The 21,752-nt window shown below is 43.0% G+C and overlaps 1 long non-coding RNA gene across 1 annotated transcript in view; it reads right to left on the reverse strand.

The window, feature by feature from the left end:
* LOC129046467 (uncharacterized) overlaps positions 1-21,752 on the reverse strand; it is a 50,360-nt gene continuing 28,608 nt past the window's right edge. Inside the window, exons 3-4 of the long non-coding RNA XR_010410963.1 lie at positions 7,128-7,567; positions 1-2,716 (exon numbers count right to left, since the gene is read on the reverse strand). This is a non-coding gene — a long non-coding RNA (uncharacterized LOC129046467). The remainder of the gene's footprint in view (positions 2,717-7,127; positions 7,568-21,752) is intronic.

A 21,752-nucleotide genomic window follows, 5' to 3' on the forward strand; every position in this document is an offset into this window, starting at 1 on the left:
CTTTACTGGGGCGCCTGGGTGGCTCAGTTGGTTAAGCGACTGCCTTCGGCTCAGGTCATGATCCTGGAGTCCCGGGATCGAGTCCCGCATCGGGTTCCCTGCTCGGCGGGGAGTCTGCTTCTCCCTCTGATGCTCCTCCCTCTCACGCTCTCTGTATCTCATTCTCTCTGTCTCAAATAAATAAATTAAATCTTAAAAAAAAAAAAAAAAACTTTACTAATAGCCTTCTGTTGACCAGAAGCCTTACTGATAACATAAACAACACGTATTTTGTGTTACACGTATTTTATACAGCATTCTACTATAAAGTAAGCTAGAGAAAAGAAGGCGTTATTGAGAAAATCAAGAGGAAAGGGAGCCTGGGTGGCTCAGTCGGTTAGGAGTCTGACTCTTGATCTCAGCTCAGGTCTTGATCTCAGGGTCGTGAGTTCAAGCCTCATGTTCAAGCCAACTTGAAAAAAAAAAATCAAAAGAGAAAAAATACACTTAGTACTATACTATATTTATTGAAACAAATCCATGTATAAGTAGATGCACACAGTTCAAGTCTGTTGTTCAAGGGTCAAGTATACTAGGTCTTGTAACCTGGGATTCTGGGGCTCTATTTCTTGTCTTACTTCTAACCTTCAGTATATATTGGCACAAAAGGGTATTGAGATGTGGGTCTGGACAGTGGAAAGAAAGTGATAGTCTTCATAAATATTACATATGACCCCAAGCAGATGGATGTGCCAAGTATATAGAAGATCAAAATTCAATTGACCTCAATAAATTAGAGAAATGGTCATCAATGGCAGGTTAAAATGCATTAGGGAGCAAAAGAAGCATCACACACACAAGAATTCAAGAAAGAAAAACTAGCCAGGCAGAAATGTGGCCAAAAAGACCTGATAGATGTGCAAAACCAATAGCAAAATGAATAGAAAAATAGCAGGATATATTAACAGAAGCCTATGAAGCCAAATTCATCTTCACATCCCTGGGACCTCGCATATCGCATAGCGCCTGGTACACAGTGGACACTGGTAAATATATATTGAAAAAAATGTGTGACTTTGCCTTTGGTCGGATCGTCCATGCTGTTCCCTTCCTCTGAAAAGCCTTTGCATGACCAATTCCTATCCATTCTTCAAGGCCCAGCTCAAATGCAACTCCTATCATGTTGCCTTCTTTAAATTCACCCTACCCTCAGCTAGAAGAAAGCTCTTTGTTTCTGAATTTTCATAATTGATTAATATGTGCTAGTGATGAGTAAGTATTCCAGTAATGGGCACTGGGTCATTATTGGGTGAATGGTAACTCAGATTAAGACAGTCCAGGACACATAATTGCAAATTACAGAATTAATGACTAACAGAAAGTATCTGAAATTCTAGAACCGTTAATCACTGGCATTGACTCTCACTTTCTGTGTTCTAGTTTCTTCTCTCTATGCTGTATGTAATCCAGATGTCAGCATTTCCCTCATCCTCTCACTCAAACTCACACCCCTTATGCCTCCTCAGACCAATATCTTAGTGAACAAGACAGAATTTGCTGAAGGGGAGACATGATTCACATCACGTAGGCTGTTGCAACTGAAGACCCCCATGACATACCTCTTCTCCAGAGTACTTTCTCTCTGCTTCTGCCACAGGGGTCTTTTCGCATCCCCTACCCCAGCCTCCAGCCTTGCTGCTCTTCACCACCACCACCCCCAGCCCTATGCAGATTCCTCAACCCTTCATTACTGAGAGGAATGCCTTTTATTCTAGTTTCTACTTTCCAAACCTGCGCCCGGCAAATCACCATGTTTAGCAAAACAGAAGTTCTTCCAATTAGAGAACCCATCCTCTTTGGGAAATAGAAGGCGATTATAAATAATATTTTTCTTCTGCAAACATAATTAACACAAAATGACTGAGTCGGGTTTGTCCTCGAAGTCTTCAGGCGAAGCTTGTTGGAGTCGGCTTTTGAAGCTGACAGCGCACCTGGCTTTGCAAGGCAGAGTACAAAGAAGACATTCAGGAGGTTGCTTGCTGGCTGCTGTCCTGGATGAACTTGGCTCTCAGAGCCAGGTAGAAGTCTATAGTTCTCAAGGGGCCTTCCCTCTCTTGCGACAAGACTGCATGATTGCTTATCTCGCTGTCTGCCAGCCCCAGCCCCGTTCAGCTCTCATCATTAAAGACAGACCGTGTTTTCTCAGCCTTTCCCAGCTCCTTAGCCATTGCTGACCGAGTCGGGAATTCTCTTAGAAAACCTAACACCGGGCGCCTGGGTGGCTCAGTTGGTTAAGCGACTGCCTTCGGCTCAGGTCATGATCCTGGAGTCCCGGGATCGAGTCCCGCATCAGGCTCCCTGCTCAGCGGGGGGTCTGCTTCTCCCTCTGCCCTCTTCCCTCTCGTGCTCTCTGTCTCTCATTCTCTCTCTCAAATAAATAAATAAAATCTTTAAAAAAAAAAAAGAAAGAAAACCTAACACCATCTTTCCTTCCGTCTCACGTTAAGGTACCCGCTATGCTGCAATAAGAGCCCCCAAAGACTGTGACTCAACAAGAAATGTATTTCTCTCTCCTTCAGTAGTCCAGTAAAGAGGATGTCTGGGATGAGGAGGTAGCTCACGGGTTTACCCCAGGACCCAGGTTCCTTCCATCTTTAGTGCACCACCTACCCCAGGGCATGGTCATTGTTGGCATGTCTGAGGTTGGCTCTCTTGGCCACATCTGTGTTCCAGACCCCTAGAAGGAGAAAGAGAGGAAAAAGAAAGTGGAGAACGAGTGGCTTCCCTTGAATGCTGTAACATGAACATTATACTCCTAACTTCCATTCACACCCCAAGAACTTGGTCCCATAGTCGCATCTACTACAAGGGAGGCTGGAGACTGTACTTCCTAACTGGGGAGGTATATGCTCAGCTAAAACTCAATGTGGGGAAAACTCAATTACTAGAAGGAAGAGGAGAAATGGACACGAGGATGACAAATAGCTCCCACCAAACCTCCCTACCGCCATGTGGGATAAACATCTTAGCATGGCATAAGAGACTCTTGCCACTCTAGTAATATCCAGTCTCTTGAAATGCCCTGATTGTGCTTTTCTGTGTCCCACCTCCATGACTGTTCATGGTAAATTTTTCTCACTTTTCTTTGCCTGCTAGAATCAGCTCAACTAGCATCTTCTCCAGGAAGTCTGCCTCAACCTTTGTTTAGGGTCAGTGACCTTTCTTTGTGTTCCCACAACACACTATGCATTCCTCTCCTTCGGCACTTGTCAAAGTCCTTCAGTATCTGCACATATTTTAAATCATCTCTTTAGGCTCTGTCTCCATCTAGATTTTAAGCAATTTGAGAGCAATTATGCTATGTCTCAGTCTTTTCTGTATCCTTACTACCTAAGTCGAGCTGAATTCCTTTTGCCTGCCAGTGAGTAAAGTAAGTTGCACCATCGCCTGACCCCCAGGCATGCCCACTGAGTTATAGCTTTCATCCGTAATGGCCAGGCTGGATAAGTGCACATTCTTCTTCCTATTTGGACAAAAGGACTAGCCTGAAACCCCTGCTAGTCTAAACTCCTGATCCTCTTCTTTCTTATTTTTTTTTTAAATGACATCTATGGCACCATGAGCTCTATCAGTCTCTGACTGTGACACACACACACACCCCTTCTGAAATGTATTCTAGTCTGATGCTCACGTTTATTTATTTATTTATTTGACAGACAGCGAGAGAAGGAACACAAGCAGGGGGAGTGGGAGAGGGAGAAGCAGACTCCCTGCTGAGCAGGGAGCCCGACGTGGGGCCCGACCCCAGGACCCTGGGATCATGACCTGAGCCGAAGGCAGACGCTTAACGACTGAGCCACCCAGGCGCCCCCTGATCCTCTTCTTAGCTTTTTGCATTCCTGCTTCTGGGGAGCCCAAGACCTATTCTTGTTACCTCCTAGGGGCTGACTGCCAACCTCGAACCAGGGTATGACTGCCATTTGCTGCCATTGATCTTGGACCCCTCGGTTGCTAGGCTTCACCTACTATGCATCTCCTTGATACTGAAACCAGCTGGAACTAGTCCTGGCATATTTTTAATCTTGGGACATTGACAAATGACCCTTTAGTTAGGTCAGTTTTCCCCAGTTCTGCTCTTAGTGGGCTCTGGCCATTTTTCCTTCATCACTGGTCATCCTGCTAAAGTTCTATCACGCCTGATCTGTGAAAGAATCTGCCCATGTAAGAATTAATAAGTATTGTTGGTACCTTCTGTTTGAAGTGAACTAGTCCAACATAGGAGTGGATTCTTAGCTTTGTGGCATATCACTGGCACAAAATGATATATACTTTTTCTTTATATAGACTTTCTTTGGATGAAGAAATACAAGTGTTTGTGTATATATTTTTAAATTTATTTCATAATGTACATACATAATTATAAAACAATGTACATTATAAAATAATGTGCATTATAAAATATAATATATAAAATATATTTATAATATATATAATAAATAATGTACATTATAAAATAGATATTTTGAAAAATATATATCTGTAGCTTAAAATATAAACATTTGAGTATGCAAAACCAGTGTACTGAGCAGGTTACTCATTTTGCAAACATGTTTTATTTTACAAAAGGATTTACCAGTAAAATCTTAGGAATAAATATGTCTCTCTTTTGGTAGAACTTTAGTAACTGTTCAGTGAGGCAGAATTCCCAGTTCAGATGGATGATTTGGTCAGCCACATAATCTATCCTTTTGTATACCAAAGCAATGGGTTAGAAGCAAGGGGATTTAACCATAAAAAGTCAGGAATGTGGTGAAATCATCCAAAGACTTCGGCAATATCCAGGGAACAGAGAGGCAGTTAACTCTAGCGTTCTCGAGATGAAGATGCATTGGCAGTTTGTAATGAACTGAAGGCTCCCAACTCTAAAAGGTCACTTAAGAGTTAGAGATAGATAGGTTTCACCTGCATAGCTCAGGTGCTCAGAACCCTTCCAAGTTTCCCTGCCTGTATTCATTAGAAGCCATTCATTTATAAATGACAGAAATTCGTTCAACTAACATAAGCAAAAAGGGAATGTGCTGGCAGCTTATAACCCTGAAAGTCTAGGAGTGGACTTCAGTTACAGCTAGATCTAGGGGACTAAAAATACATTTTCTGAATTGGTCTTTCTCACTCTTTCAATTCCTTTCCCTTCCTTTTTCTCACTCTTGCTCTGCTTCTTTCTTACATTGACCCCATTCTCTTCTACAAGAGATACCTTCCTCTAGGGCACTGGGTAGCTCAGTTGGTTGGGTGTCTGCCTTCGGCTCGGGTCATGATCCCAGGGTCCTGGGATCAAGCCCCACGTTGGGCTCCCTGCTCAGTGGAGAATCTGCTTCGCCCTCTGCCCCTCCCCCCTCTTTCTTTCTCTCTCGCAAATAAATAAATAAAATCTTAAAAAAATATTTAAAAAAAATTTTTTTAAAGAGACACCTTCTTCTATATTGCAGAGAAGATGGCCATTCACATTCTTAACACTCTTTATCTGGAAGGCCAGATGACTTTTCTTCTACCTCTAAATGAAAAAAACAATCCTCCAGAAGAACTTGATGGGCTGACCCCTGGGCTAATCATAGCCAAGGCTATGGGGTTCCTTGGTTGCTGGGCCCTGTGGCTGTGAAGTGGGGTTGCGGTCATTGGCAGCCTGACCAGACTCCCACAGGGCAGACAAAACAAGAAATACCACCACACTCTCCTTTCTAACACCTGAGAGTCCCCGGTAAATATTTCGAGTGTTCCCACCAAACGGCCCAGGCTTCATTTCATACTTCTGCTGTCTCTACTCATACGTAAGGCTCCACACTGCTCACTGCTTGCCTGCTGCATGGATCCCTGCTCCATGGTTCCCTCGGAGCGCCTGTCACTTATGCTGATACCACTTAGATGGACCATGGTTGGCCACTCTGCTGCTCAGGCCAATGCCTGTGCTCTGTTTCTTTCCTGGACCTCCTCTCACTCCTCTATTTGGAGATGTGCCCATGATTTGACAGGGGCCAGTGCACAGAGCTGTGCAGTTATGCACAGTTGTGTAAGTTGTTTAGTGCACAAGGGCACCCAGTGAGGGCATGCATGGGGACCAAAGTCTAGCACGAAATGTAGTTCACTCCCGTTAAGCTACCCAACCACCCGCATGTGTTCTCCAGGAGGAAGAAGCACTTTTTCTATTTCTGCAAGGGTCCCGAGCCATGCCTGCAGGAGCTGTGAGTGCCCATAGGCAGCTGAAGGCACAGCTCCAACGGTCTCCTCTGAAAAGCAGAGGAACAGCTCCCTCTCTTGTTTGCCAGTGTATCAGAGAGAAGCCACTACCTGAAACATAACGCTGGGGGGGCAGCAGGGATCACAGGCCCAACCCACCCTGTCATCCACCCATAACATCCTCATATGCCCGCCCAATAGGCCAGAGCAAAAAATCATGAAAAACCATCATGAATGTGACAGAGCTGTCAAAAGCACACAGACATCAACCGTGGAAATTATAAAGCATTTTGGGTTCTATGTTTTCTAAAAACGGGCACATTTCTTATCAAGATAGAAAATAAAATCTAGGAGCTCCTGGGTGGCTCAGTTGATTAAGCATCTGCCTTCGGCTCAGATCATGATCTTGGGATGGAGTCCTGCATCGGGCTCCCTGCTCAGGGGGGAGTCTGCTTCTCCCTCTCCCTCTGCCCCTCCCCCTGCTTGTGCTCTGTCAAATAAATAAATAAAATCTTAAAAAAAAAAAATGAAAGAAAGAAAATCTAAGAAAAAACTGTGAGAACCAACTCATGGCAATACCGACGACCACCACGTGTGAGCAACCCATGTTCACATCTAGAGACGCAGTCAGATTGTGACGGCTCTCCCCTGTACAGGACTTTCCATGTTACAAGCAGCTTAAACTTGCCCCTGTCCCGCTCCCCAGAACATAGGGAAGACCCTGATGGCGAGTGGCTGGGTTTGACAAGTTTAGGTAATAGCTGCCTGTTGGTCCCAGAACTACCAGACTAACCAGACCTGGAGCCCTGATGCTGCAGGTGGCTGATGACCCCACACCCTTTCTGTTGTGGAGAAAGCTCTCCTAGGAATCTGGAGTCCCTCTTGCTTTCCCCCAGCCCCTCAGACATACGTACATAGAAAGTGTGGATGTGGCTTGAGTTCTTTTCCTGAAAGGCTCCTCCGCAGTCAGGCAGCACGGGAAGCAACAGAAAACTGGAGGAGGTGCCATCTCCCTGTACCCCAGCAATATCCAGATCCCACTTCCGTCCCAGGGGGCAATCGCTTCGGTAGGAAGAGGGGGCTGTGGCCACTGTTGCCACCTGGTGCACCCCCTGGAGCGGTGACTCCGTGAGATCAAAGGTGGTCACGCACACGTGTACATTTCTCAACCTGTGTCATTGGTAGGGCTGCCCCAGGGCTTTATTTTTTCGGTAGAAGACGTAGGAGTGCTTTGTAATCGGCCACTCAGACGTTTTCTTGTTCCCCTTGTGTGTTATCCTCAGTAAGACGAAATCGGACGTGTTCTAGCCAATGACAGAGGCAGGTGTGGAAGGGAGGTCTCCTGAGGTGGTTCCTGAATACATCAAAGAGAGAAGACACTCATCTAGAGACAGTGCATGGGGTGTGAGAGACGCCGTGAACTGCAGGAGCTTCTATCCGACTCAAGAAAAGATTCAAGAAGAGAACAAATGGCAGAGAAAAATCATTTCAGTAATGCGAGTGACACAACTGTGAGTAATTCCTTTTCAAACTGAATTGCCAACAGAGAGCAGTCCTATACCTCCTGAACTGAACCCCCAGTGAAAAGCAAAGGTGACGTGAGTCACACCCATTACTTGGGAAAACTGAGAGTCATTGACTCTGTCCCTTCTTGCCTGGGAAGTGGGCAACACACTGTGTGGTATTTATTTTGTCATGTCTTGCTGAAGCCTTTAGATTGTATTATTTTTTAATTCTTGATGCCAGCTAACGCATCAGATAATTTAGTCGTGTTCAGTAGAAGAGAGTGTACTATACGCAGCAGACATGAGGTGGGATATGTGGGAGGCAGCACAGGTAGGAGGAAAAATCCCCACTGAATCAGGAGACCCAAGTTCTTCTCCTGCCTCGCTAGCCCTGCTAACTAGCCAGCAATGGGATGTCAGAAAAGTCACTTAACCCTCACTAGCCTTATCTGCAAGATGAAGAATTTTAAATTAGATAACTCATTATTTAAATTAAATAACCTCTGGGGCACCTGGGTGGCTCAGTCAGTTAAGAGTCCGACTCTTGATTTTTAGCTCAGGTCGTGATCTCAGGGTTGGGAGATGGAGCCCCGTGTTAGACTCTGCACTCAGCAGGGAATCTGCTGGAGCTTCTCTCTCTCCCTTTCCCTCTGTCCCTCCGCCTCTAAAATAAATAAATAAGTCTTTTTTTTTTTAAGATTTTATTTATTTATTTGCGAGAGAGAGCATGGGGCAGAAAAAGAAGCAGTCTCCCCGCTGATCAGAGAGCCCGATGTGGGGCTCAATCCCAGGACCCTGGGATCATGACCTGAACCAAAGGCAGATGCTTAATGACTGAGCCACCCAGGTGTCCCAAATAAATAAGTCTTTTTTTTTTTAAAGCATTTTTTTTTTTTAAGATTTTATTTATTTGCGAGAGAGAGAATGAGAGACAGAGAGCATGAGAGGGAGGAGGGTCAGAGGGAGAAGCAGACTCCCTGCTGAGCAGGGAGCCTGATGTGGGACTCGATCCCGGGACTCCAGGATCACGACCTGAGCCGAAGGCAGTCGCTTAACCAACTGAGCCACCCAGGCGCCCCCAAATAAATAAGTCTTTAAAAAAAAATTAATTGGGGTGCCTGGGGGTCTCAGTCAGTTAAGCTTCTCCCTCTCCCTCTGCCACTCTCCCTGCTTGTGCTCTCTCGTGTGCTCTCTCTCTTTCTCAAATAAATACATTCTTTTTTAAAAATGTAATTAATTAATTAAATAAATAACCTCTAAAGCCAGCTCTAAAATACTATAATTCTGGGATGCCTGGCTAGCTCAGTTGGTAGAGCATAGGGCTCTTGATCTCAGTGTTGTGAGTTCGAGCCCTGTGGTGGGTGTAGAGATGACTTAACATCTTTAAAAAATAAAATAAAATGCTATAATTCCATAGTCTCATTAGAAGCATCACTAGGTATTCAAGAAACTCATAGATAAACACCAGGAGCCAAGAGTAAATGAACTGAACTGAGCCAACTACCAGCAGGAAACAAGCCCAAGCTGGTGAAGACCAGAGAGACAGCTGTGAAGTCTGTCCTTGTTTTCCCGGGAGGAGCGTGATGACTGGGCACTGTAGCCACGACAGACAGTCCTGGGGAAGTACTTAGTCCTGGGGGTCACTAAATGTTCCTTTCAATCTAGGTGTGAGATTAAGATACATCTAAATATTTTATTAAGATATTCTACATCTAGGGCGCCTGGGTGGCTCAGTTGGTTAAGCGACTGCCTTCGGCTCAGGTCATGATCCTGGAGTCCCGGGATCGAGTCCCGCATCGGGCTCCCTGCTCAGCGGGGAGTCTGCTTCTCCCTCTGACCCTCTCCCCTCTCATGTGCTTTCTCTCTCTCATTCTCTCTCTCTCAAATAAATAAATAAAATCTTAAAAAAAAAAAAAGATATTCTACATCTAAAATTCTATTAAGATACATCTAGGGGGCGCCTGGGTGGCTCAGTCGTTAAGCGTCTGCCTTCAGCTCAGGTCGTGATCTGGGATCGAGCCCCGCATTTTGCTCCCTGCTCCGCGGGAAGCCGGCTTCTCCCTCTCCCACTCCGCCTGCTTGTGTTCCCTCTCTCGGTGTGTCTCTCTCTGTCAAATAAACAAATAAAATCTTAAAAAAAAAAAAAGATACATCTAAAAATTCTCTGTGATTTACTTTTTTGGTCTTTTGTCTATTATATCTCTAGAGAAATCTATCCAAAAAGACCTACTCACACAGTAAAGTTCTTCATGTACCTGTAGAGCTGAGGTTGTACACAATATAACAGACCAGTAGTTAACACCAGCATAAAGAATTATGTTGTTGTAGCCATTCTAGATATACCCAAATGTGGCCCAAAGGTTACTGGTTACCTCCCAGCCTTCCTTGGTCTATGGTACTGTTCATGTTCATAATATACGATCTGTACTTTGTTGATGGCACAGCTTAGGTTCCAAATGTCCCCTTAGTTGTCTACAACGATAGGAGATAGGAGAGGGGTGCCTGGGTGGCTCAGTCGGTTAAGCGTCCGACTCTTCTTTTGGCTCAGGTCATGATCTCAGGGTTGTGAGATTGAGCTCCATGTTGGGCTCTGTGCTGGGCTCTGTGCTTATGGTATGGAGTCTGCTTAAGATTCTCTCTCTCCCTCTCCCAATGCCCTGCCCCCGCTCAAGCTCTATCTCTCTAAAAAAAAAAAAAAAAAAAAAAAGACACTTTTACAGACTTAACCTTGTTTTTGGTGACCATGGTAGTTTTCAGGACAATTGGTCAGTTATTTTTTTTTTAAGATTTTATTTTTAAGTAATCTCTATACCCAACATGGGGCTCAAATTTACAACCACAAGATCAAGAGTGGCATGCTCTACCAATGAGCCAGCCAGATTACTGCCTTTTGGGAGGAAGACCACAAGAGGTAAGGTTTGTTAAGAAAACAAATTCAACTGAGTAAATTTGATGATCTAATTCACTTTATTAAGTGAGTCATGAGTTGGACAGCATCCCACCCTAACAAGTAGGAAGGAATTGAAGGAGTTGTATAAAATAGATTTTTGTAGGAAGGAGGGTGGGGCAAGGAAGTTATTAGCAAAAGAAAGAAAAGATTGTTTCAGGTTAGGTCTCTTTCCCTTAGGGGGGAAGAGCAGGTAGTCTTATCCTGCAGATTACCTCCTCTTTCTTTGGGGATGGGGAGGAGGATGGAGAGGCCCATGTGACAGATTATCTCATTGGTGCTTATCAGAAAAAAAGGGGTTTTTTTGTTTTTTTTTTTTTTTAAAGATTTTATTTATTTATTTGAGAGAGAGAATGAGATAGAGAGAGAGAGCATGAGAGGAGTGAGGGTCAGAGGGAGAAGCAGACTCCCTGCTGAGCAGGGAGCCCGATGCGGGACTCGATCCTGGGACTCCAGGATCATGACCTGAGCCGAAGGCAGTCGCCCAACCAACTGAGCCACCCAGGTGCCCCAGAAAAAAAAGTTTTAAGTAAGCTCAGTGCCCAGCATGGGGCTTGAACCCAGGACCTCAGGATCAAAGAGTCGCATGCTCCACTGACTGAGCCAGCCAGGCGCCCCAGAAAATTCTTGACTGACTGTTAAGACTACGTTTCTGGGGGGAGGTTGAAATTGCAGTTAGGTTAGGTATTAAGCCTGGGTTTGGTGAGTTGGCCTAAGTGACACCATTTTGGGTCTGTGGTTTTCTTTTTAACAGATGTCATTTTTCATCACATTATATCAAGGATACATACTATCAATATGACTTGTTACTACTGATGTTGACCTTGATCACCTGGCTGAGGTAGTGTTTGTCAGGCTTTTCTACTGTAAAATGACACTTTACCTCCCTTTCCATACTGTACTCTTTGGAAGGATGTTACTCTGTGCAGCTCACACTCAATGGGAGTTATGTTCTACCTCCTTAAGGGCAGAACATCTACATAAATTACTTGGAATTTTTTTGCACAGGACATTTGTCTTCTCTCACTTTTACTTATTTATTCAATCATTGGTGTCACCCACGGACTTCTTATATTCAATTGCTGTTCCTGTCTGGAAATGTAGTTTTTTTTCCTGGTCACATGCTCAGAATTTAGGAGAGAATCACATTGCATTCTCATGGATATTTATTCTGTACATTGGGTTATAACCCAATACTAATTTGTTTATTTTGTTGCTTAAATTGTTCCAGCTTCGGCCATTAGGAGCTCTTTCAGGTGGTTGCTGTATCTCTTTGACATATCCCCATCATTGTCTTACTGTTTTTTGTTTTGTTTCGTCTTTTAGCACTTCATTACTTTTTGGTACTACCAAGATACTTCAGGCTCAGGGCGCCTGGGTGGCTCAGTCGGTTAAGCATCTGACTCTTGCTTTTGGCTGAGGTCTTGATCTCTTGGGTTGTGAGACTGAGCTCAGTGTGGGGGCTCTGCGCTCTTCCTGGAGTCTGCCTGAAGATTCTCTCCATCTGCCCCTCCCCCTACTCGAGAGCTTATGTGCACAAGTGTGCACTCTCTCTCTCTCAAATAAATGAATAAATCTTTTTTTTTTTTTAAAGATGCTTCAGGCTCATCTTGAATATTTCCTGTCCCAATGCTAGAATCAGCCATTCATCCAAGGAGCCAGAGTTCATTCCTGATTTGCATATTTGTATCTAAAATGAACTCATTTAAAGTGGCAAGGGACAGAGTGCCTGGATGGCTCAGTCGGTTAAGCGTCTGCCTGCCTGCCTTCGGCTCAGGCCACAATCTCAGGGTCCTGAGATTGAGCCCTGTATCAGGTTCTCTGCTCAGTGGGGTGTTTGCTTCTCCCTCTGTGCTCTCTCTCTCTCTCAAATAAATAAACAAGATCTTTCATTAAAAAAAAAAGTGGTGAGGGAGGCTGGGAGTAGAATGAATGGGACCCCACTTCTGCTTGATTCAACTATTTTACCATGCTTAACCCCAAGAAAATTTGACACCTATATTAGTTTCCAAATATTGCTGTTACATACATTATTTCCTATTGCTGCTGTAACAGATGACCATAAACTTACCTTAAACTTTGTAGCTTGAAACAACACAAATTTATTATTATCATCATTATTATTATTATTTTAAATAATCTCTACACTCAGCGTGGGGCTTGAACTCAGAACCCCGAGATCAAGAGTCACATGGCCCTCCAACTGAGCCAGCCAGGTATCCCACAAATTTATTATCGTACAGTCCTGGAGGTCAGAAGTCTAAAAATGGGCCCTACGGGGCCAAAATCAAGTGTTGACAGGGCTGCACTCCTTCTGAAGACTCAAGGGAGAATCCGTCCCTGGCCTTTTTTAGCTTCTAGTGGCAATCCACATTCCTTGCTTCCTGGCCTCCTCAGTGGCATCACAACAATCTCTACAACCTTTAAAATATTCTTGTTTTAAAACCTCTCATTTAGGGGCACCTGGGTGGCTCAGTCGTTAAGCGTCTGCCTTCGGCTCAGGTCATGATCCCAGGGTCCTGGGATCGAGCCCCGCATCGGGCTCCCTGCTCGGCGGGAAGCCTGCTTCTCCCTCTCCCACTCCCCCTGCTTGTGTTCCCTCTCTCGCTGTCTCTCTCTCTCTCTCTCTGTGTTAAATAAATAAATAAAATCTTAAAAAAAATAAAAAAAATAAAAAAAATAAAACCTCTCATTTAATCACACTTGCAAAACCCTTCTGCCATGTGAGGTGACATACTCACAGGTTCTGGGGATTAGAACATGAACATCTTTGCAGGGTCATTCGTTATTCTATCTACCACAAAACCCTACAATGAAAAAGTGACATTGGCTGATAAATCACAGTCTTACCTATTTATACTACACAGGACATTCTGAATCTAAATATTTTGAAAGCCTCAGACAATCATTTCTCCTTTTCTCAAAAGGAGATATTAAGAAAATTATCTAATAAACTCTTTTAAGCAACTTATGTCAACTTTCTGGTACTTTGCCCATAAAAAGTAGCACAATTTTCCTCACTAATTCTAGTGATATTATTCCTAGTAGCAATTTAGAACATGTGGGTTAAATAGTCCATGTAGTTGATTTCCTACTTTAACCAAATGCTCTCTAGACAAGAAACACTAAAGCCTTTATCCAGGTTCATAGGGTCATAATGGCTCTCATAACCTGTCCCTTTACTATGTGTTTTTCCATCCTGACAGTAGAAGGCCCATCAGTCAATCATGTTGATCAGAGACTCTCCAACTCTGTGTCCCATAAGGTGGACCCACTGTATTAGACTTAAATAATTATGGATTTTTTCCAAATGGGAAAGAAGTTACAGTGATGAATAGATTGTTATACATTTCAAAAATGTTCCCCATTCATCTTCCTTAACACTGGGGCCTCCTACTGCTTGACTGTCAGCACATGCTAGCTGACAACAAAAGGAATGCACAGGAAGCCAATTAAAATTAACAGAAAAAGTCAGAGATAAGAATAACAAATCATGCCTGGTTCGACAGCTCCTGGAGCTCTTCTGTAATTGTATGTTCCATACATCTAACAGAGAAACATTTTGCTACCCAAGATGCCTTATCACATCAAGGACTCTAGATGTAAAGGATAAACATCTTTCCCTAAATATGATGGAACCTACCACTATTTCTTCATTGCATTGCAGAATCTTAACAAAAGGATACCATTTTTTTTTAAAGATTCTATTTATTTGTCAGAGAGAGAGTGAGAGAGAGCACAAAGCAGGGGAAGCGGCAGGCAGAGGGCGAAGCAGGCTCCCCGCTGAGCAAGGAGCCCAATGTGGGACTCGATCCCAGGACACTGGGAACATGACCTGAGCCGAAGGCGGATGCTCAACCGGCTGAGCCACCCAGTCATCCAAAAGGATACCATTTTTGTCTCATAAAAGACTAATTTAATCCAGGAGGGGCAAGAATATGGGCTTTGGAGCCTGGTAAATCTGAGTAAACATCTTCCTAGCTGCATGACTATGAGTACATTGCTTAACTGAATAATTTGAGTTAGTTACGAATTACATTTGGTTGTTTGTAGGTCATAAAGCAGCTGAAATGTGAAAGAGGCTGATCTCTCCCTCAAAATAAAGAAATGAAGAGTTAGGTGGTTCAAGATTGGGATGGTGGCTCCTTGATCATTACGTTTCTAGGTTCTTCCTTTCGGCATGTCCCCATCATCTTTAGCACATTCTAGGTCACTCATGGTCTAATATGGCTTTTGAAGCTCTGGTCACCTCATCTGCTTTCCAAGCAGCAGGCAGGATGAAAGGAGGAAGGACAACAAAAATTTTCCTGGAAGCCCCACACAGTGACTTCTCTGTATATCTAACTGGTGGCTCCTATCTGCAAGGTAAATGGGAAATGTAGTTTTTCCTCTGCACACACTGCTCAGAACTTGGAAGGAAAGAATCATACTAGATTCTGGGCAGAGAGGTCTAAACAATCCTCAATGTCCATGATTCCCTTCTTTTAGTCACAGAAGCACCACCATACCTATCTACCACTAGTTTTACCTTGGCATGGGACCACTGAGTAGAGGTTATATTTTTCAGCCTCTCCTGCAGTCAGTTGTGGCCATGTGACTATGATCTTCCTGGACAAATGGGACATGAACTGCAGGGTTTGTGTGGAATTTCCTTAAAGAAATGGCCTGTCCTTCATCCTCTCCTCCTCCTTCCCACAGGCTGGGGCGTGCGTGTGTGGTGGTGAGCCAGCTTTTACCAAATAGGTGAGGACAGCACCCTGGATGATTCAATGGTGGAGTAATGAGACAGAAGGTACTGGGTCCCCGGATAACTGGGTGAGGCCGAGACACCCGCCACCTGGACTTTTTGCCTGTCTCTGTTCTGTGAGAGAGAAATATACCTTCAGCTTGTTCAAACCACTGTATTTTGTTATCTCTTTGTTACAGCAAGTTAGCCTATATCCTAAGAAATACAGGCCACCTTTCTAGGCCTCAATTTATTTTCCTGTAAAATTGCAATGGCATTATGTACTCCACTGGGTTATAGCCAGAATTAAAAATAATATAAGGAAGGCACCTGGCAGGGCTATTAGAAGTAATAGTTACTAGCATGGGTTTCATGAGAGGATTCTGAGGAGCCGAGGAGCTGAGTAAAGCACTGGGAGGAAATCGGCAACTTGCTTCCCCACCAGTATGACTGGGAACTATTCTGTGTGATTGGATTCTTGATTTAGCAACAAAAGCATAAGAACCATAAATGTCTTGGATTTAAATGCTAGTTAAAATGTTTAGAAAATACCTCCGGATGCATTTTTCCCTTCTTAATTTGGATTATTTCCCTGCCTGAGGTTGGCACAGAGAAGTGCAGAATGCAGAGATGATGGATCTCAGTAGTAGACAGCGGAACAATACTGCAAAATATAAGGTAGGACCAGCTTTTCCTCAGCGGGCTTGAACAGTGGGATCAGGGAAGGCCACAGGATAGTGTGGGGTTTCTCCCCTGCTGTCATGAGGAGGGAAAAACAGCCAGCAGGAAGTATAATTCTGAATTGACTAAATTCAATTTGAACTCATAGAGACATAAACATAATTAAAAGGGTTTTTTTTTCCCATGCTATTAGCAGAAGTAGAGCTTGAGTCTAACATAGATTTAGTTGTAGAAAATAATGAACATTATATTCTTTTGCACATCTGAGTCATAGTATGCAAATTTCTATCCTGCTGCATGATACTTACAAAGTTGGTACAAAAAAAGCACACATATAGTCAATTTCATTTATGAACAGAGATTCCATAATCTTAAATAAAACATTGACAAATTTAATCCATTAGGACAGTAAAAAGAATAATACATCACATCCAAGTAGCATTTAGCTCACAAATGCAAGTGTAATAGGATTTTAAATTGGAAGTTTCAGCCAGAAACCCTAAGACAGTAGATATTAGATAACGAAGTTGTCAGCAGGCCATCTTGTAGGAGTTTCAGAGTAAATGGTCAAAAACGAGTTGCACATCTCAACCCCCTCACCATCAGGGGTATAAAGGTTGCTGTAAACTTTGTGAAGAGGACTTTTCTGAAAAGAACTAGGCTGTATCTCTCCTCCCCTCTCTCAGGGAGCAGGGGTAGGGGATACTTTCCCCTTCTTAAGTCAAGAGGGAACCATTTCAATGGGACCACCTGGAGACTTTGATCTGTAATTCCTCCAGGTAGTAGGTCAGTGTCTGCCTCATGCCTGGAACATGGGAAGAGCCGAGATGGGCTAGCTAGCTGTTCAAACCACAGGGGAGGAGGGGCATTGATTATGTCAAGAGGCCTGCACTCCAAGAGTTAGCCAGGGTGGAAGATTTCTTTGGAAGGGGAGCTGGCTTAAACCCTATTAACTCTTGCCCAAGAGAATGGCTTGGAAGAGTCATGGGACTCCAACAGAAAGAGCCACAATAGAGTGGGCCACCAAAACACAAGAGCTGAGATGGGAGGAGCCAATGGAAGAAAATGGTATCACCAGCACTGTGGCAGGTACAACAGAATGTATCTACTGGGGGCCTCTGCAGAACCCATAAACATAGCCAAGAAGGAAATAGTCAGTTTGAGTATTTACCAATCCCAAAGAACTTGAAACTATTTAATGAAAGTGTTTCTTTCCCAAACCTGAGAGAAAGTTCTTACTTGACTCTCCCAAACCTGAGAGAGCCACCTGGAAGAGAAGGTGATAACCTAGACAGGGAAAGAGAGCATAACCATGGCCCTACCTCCCTCCATTCCTGTTGTTAAGTGTTCATGCAGAAGGTCCAAGTTAGAGGAGAGGAGTTTTCACTTTAATAAAGTTTGGAATTTTGATTATTACATAGAATTGGGCATTCCAATGCCTGAACTAAAACTGTCATTGATTGTGACCATGGGATCTTTTTATTATTTAAGAGTCATGTGAATGCCTGAGATTCATCAGGACCAGAGGGGAAAGCTTCCCCAATGAATAAATTTTAAAGGCACATTGTGAATGAGATCCAAAAAGCATGGAATTTTTAAAAATTGGTAAATTGGGTCCCATCAAAATTTAAAAATTTGGAGATGTATCCACACAATGGAATGCTAATCAGCCATAAAAACGTGTGCACTAGTGATCTCTACAATAACATGGATGAATCTTACAAACATTATGCTTGGTAAGAAAAGCCAGAGAATACATACTATATGATTTTATTTATATGAAATTCTAGAAAAGGGAATATTAACCTCTAGTGACAGGTACCAGATTAGTGATTGCCTGGGGCCATGATGCTCACTGCAGCATTATTCATAATAACAAAAATATGGAAACAACCCAAATGTCCATCAACTGATGCACAGATAAATAAAATGTGGTATATTTTGGTAATAAAAGGAATGAAATACTGATACATTCTACAGTTTGGATGGCCCTTGAAATATTATGCTAAGTGAAAGCAGTTGGACACAAAGGACCCATACATGTTGTATGATCCCATTTTTATATGAACTGTCCAGAATAGGCAAATTTATAGAGACAGAAGGTAGACAAATGGTTGTGTAGGACTGGGAGAAGGGTTGGAGTGAAAAGGGGATGAGGTTCTTCTGGGGATGATGAAAATATTCCAAAATTTATCGTGGAGATGATTGTACCACTCTGTGAATATACTAAAAACCATTGACTTGTACATTTTATTTTTTTTAATTTTTTAATTTTTTTAAAGATTTTATTTATTTAAATCCCAGAGCGGGAAGCCCGATGTGGGACTCGATCCCAGGACCCTGGGATCATGACCTGAGCCGAAGGCAGACACTTAACGACTGAGCCACCCAGGCGCCCGACTTGTACATTTTAATTTATTTTTACTTTTTTTAAGATTTTATTTTTAAGTAATCTCTACACCCAACATGGGGCTTGAACTCACAACCCTGAAATCAAGAGTTGCATGCTCTACTGATTGAGCCAGCCAGGTGCCCTCATTGACTCATACATTTTAAATGGGTGGGTTGTACGGCATGAGAATTCTCTCTCAATAAAGCTGATGTCCAAAAAATGCAATTGGAGACAATTGGAAATCCTTTTGGGGAAAAGAGTCAAATTGGATTCTTACCAATACCATTAAAAATATGCATTTTTAAAAAGATTTTATTTATTTATTTGAGAGAGAGTGAGTGAGTGAGAGAGAGAGCACACAAACCAGAGGGGAGAGGCAGAGGGAGAGGGAGAAGCAAACTCCCCACTGAGCAGGGAGCCCATGTAGGGCTCAATCCCGGGACCTGGGGATAATGAACTGAGCCAAAGGCAGATGCTTAACCAACTGAGCCACCCAGACACCCCTGTACATTTTTTTTTTAAGTAAACTCTATGACCAACATGGGGCTTGAATTCACTATCCCAGGATCAAGAGTTGCATGCTCTAAGGATTGAGCCAGCCTGGTATCCAAAAAATATACATTTCTGATTAATTAAAAACCTGAATATTAAAAAATGCTATGAAATTATTAGGAAAAAAAACTATAGAAAAATGTTTATGACCTAAGGAGTAGGGAAAATCTTGCTGAGGGAGATTCAAATAGAAGAAAAACCTTAAGGGCGTCTGGGTGGCTCAGTCGTTAAGCATCTGCCTTCAGCTCGGGTCATGATCCCAGGGTCCTGGGATGGAGCCCCGCATCGGGCTCCCTGCTCTGCGGGAAGCCTGCTTCTCCCTCTCCCACTCCCCCTGCTTGTGTTCCCTCTCTCACTGTGTCTCTCTCTGTCAAATAAATAAATAAAATCTTAAAAAAAAAAATAAAAGGAAAAAAACCTTAAAAGAGAAGTGATACATTTGACTATGTCACTATTAAAAACTTCTGTAGAACAATAGATACCATAAGTAAGCTAAAGGCAGCAGACTGAGAAAAAATATTTGTAGTATATGTATTAGGAATTAAGACTCATTATGTATAAAGAACTCCTATAGTTAATAAACAAACAAACAAAAAAGAAAACAGGATACCAACAATTTACAAATGGGAAAACACAAATGGCTAATATACATATTAAAACACACTTTTGATCAATTCTCCCAGGAATCAAGGAAATGTAATTTAAAATAAAAAATTTCAGGGGCACCCAGCTGGCTCAGTTGGAAGAACAAGTGTCTCTTGATCTCAGGGTTGTGAATTTGAGCCCCGTGTTGGGTGTAGAGATTATTTAAAAATAAAATCTTTAAAAAAATTTCACCCATTAGATCAGAATTTAAAAGATTGTTAATATTAGGTGTTAGGAGGGATACGAAAAGCTTTCACAAAGTTGAAATGCCTAATTCTCATAGAGACTGCTGGTAGGAATGTAAATTGGCACAGCCATGGGAGGGCAAATGGCAGCACTGACTAAAATTTTAAATGTGTGTATATTATGACCTGGGAGCTCCCTCTCTCAGCATCTACCATAGTGAAGCACTTACAAGTGCACAAACTGGGGGCGCCTGGGTGGCTCAGTCGGTTAAGCATCTGACTTCTGCTCAGGTCATGATCTCAGTGTCCTGGGATGGAGCCCCAGGTGTGGCTCTCCAGTTATAGATCTTCAGGGAGTCTGCTTGTCCCTCTCCTCCTCCCCTCCCCTTGCCCCTCCCTGCTTCGTACTCTCTCTGTCTCTCAAATAAATGAATAAAATCTTAAAAACAAAACAAAACAGAACAAAACAAACAAACAGGGGCGCCTGGGGGGTTCAGTGGGTTGAGTGTCTGCCTTCGGCTCAGGGTCCTGGGATCGAGCCCCAAGTCAGGCTTCCCTGCTCAGCAGGAAGCCTGCTTCTCCCTCTCCCTTGGCTCCTCCTCCTGCTTGTGCACCCTCTCTCAAATAAAAAAATAAATAATAAAATCTTAAAACAAACAAACAAACAAACACGTGCACAAGCGGCTTGTATAAAGATGTGCATGGCAGCTTTGCTCATCCTAGGACAAACTGGGGGAAAATTTAAAGGTCTAAGTTTTATTGGGAGTGGACTGGCTATGCACGGTTTAAAAGACAAGGTTGATTTTTTTTTTTTTTAAGATTTTATTTATTTATTCATGAGAGACAGAGGCAGAGAGAGAAGCAGGCTCCCAAGGAGCAGGAAGCCCGATGTAGGACTCGATCCCAGGACCCTGAGATCATGACCTGAGCCGAAGGCAGACGCTTAACTATCTGAGCCACCCAGGCGCCCGACAAGGTTGATTTTTATGTGCAGAGAATGACCTCCAGGATTTATTCTTGGTGACAAAACAAATGTTTTGTCGACCAATATGTTTGGTATGATACCATTTAGTAAAATCAACCTCACACAAAACAATGTTATCTGCAGGTATGTGTAGATTTAAAACATAAGAGTAAAGGCTGAGATACTATCAACCTGAAAATAACAGCCAATAATAGCATATTATTGAGTGTTTTCTATTAAAAAAAAAAAAAAACTGCTCTGAGCCCTTTGAAAGATTTTCCTCATTTAATCCTTATAATGACCCTATAAGATGTGTACCACTACCATCTTCATGATGATGAACTGAAGCTGAGAGAGGTTAAATGACTTGATCAAGTCATGCGTAAGTTGCAGAATCAAGATTTGAATTTGTAGGGCGCCTGGGTGGCTCAGTCGTTAACCATCTGCCTTCGGCTCAGGTCATGATCACAGTGTCCTGGGATCAAGTCCCCCATCAGGCTCCCTGCTCGGCGGGGAGCCTGCTTCTCCCTCTCCCACTCCCCCTGCTTGTGTTCCCTCTCTCGCTGTGTCTCTCTCTGTCAAATAAATAAATACAATCTTAAAAAAAAAAGATTTGAATTTGTAAATAATCTCTCTTATATGTGGAATCTAAAATAGTCGAACTTATAGAAGAAGAGAGTAGTCCGGTGATTACAGGGGCTGGGGGGAGAGGGAAACTGGGAGGTGATGGTCACAGAGCACAAAGTTTCAGTTATGCAAGATAAGTAAGTCCTGAAAATCTGTTCTACAGCACAGCACCTATAACTAGCAATATTTTATTTTATTTTTTAAAGATTTATTTACTTATTTATTTGAGAGCTAGAGAGCAGAGGGGCAGAGGGAGAGGGAGAGGGAGAGAAGCAGACTCCTGGCTAAGCATGGAGCCCTACATGGGGCTCAATC

The sequence above is a fragment of the Mirounga angustirostris genome, unplaced genomic scaffold (genome assembly GCF_029215605.1).
Source record: "Mirounga angustirostris isolate CCGP_5_RB_7025 unplaced genomic scaffold, mMirAng1.0.hap1 SCAF_4, whole genome shotgun sequence".
In the NCBI taxonomy this organism is placed as follows: domain Eukaryota; kingdom Metazoa; phylum Chordata; class Mammalia; order Carnivora; family Phocidae; genus Mirounga; species Mirounga angustirostris.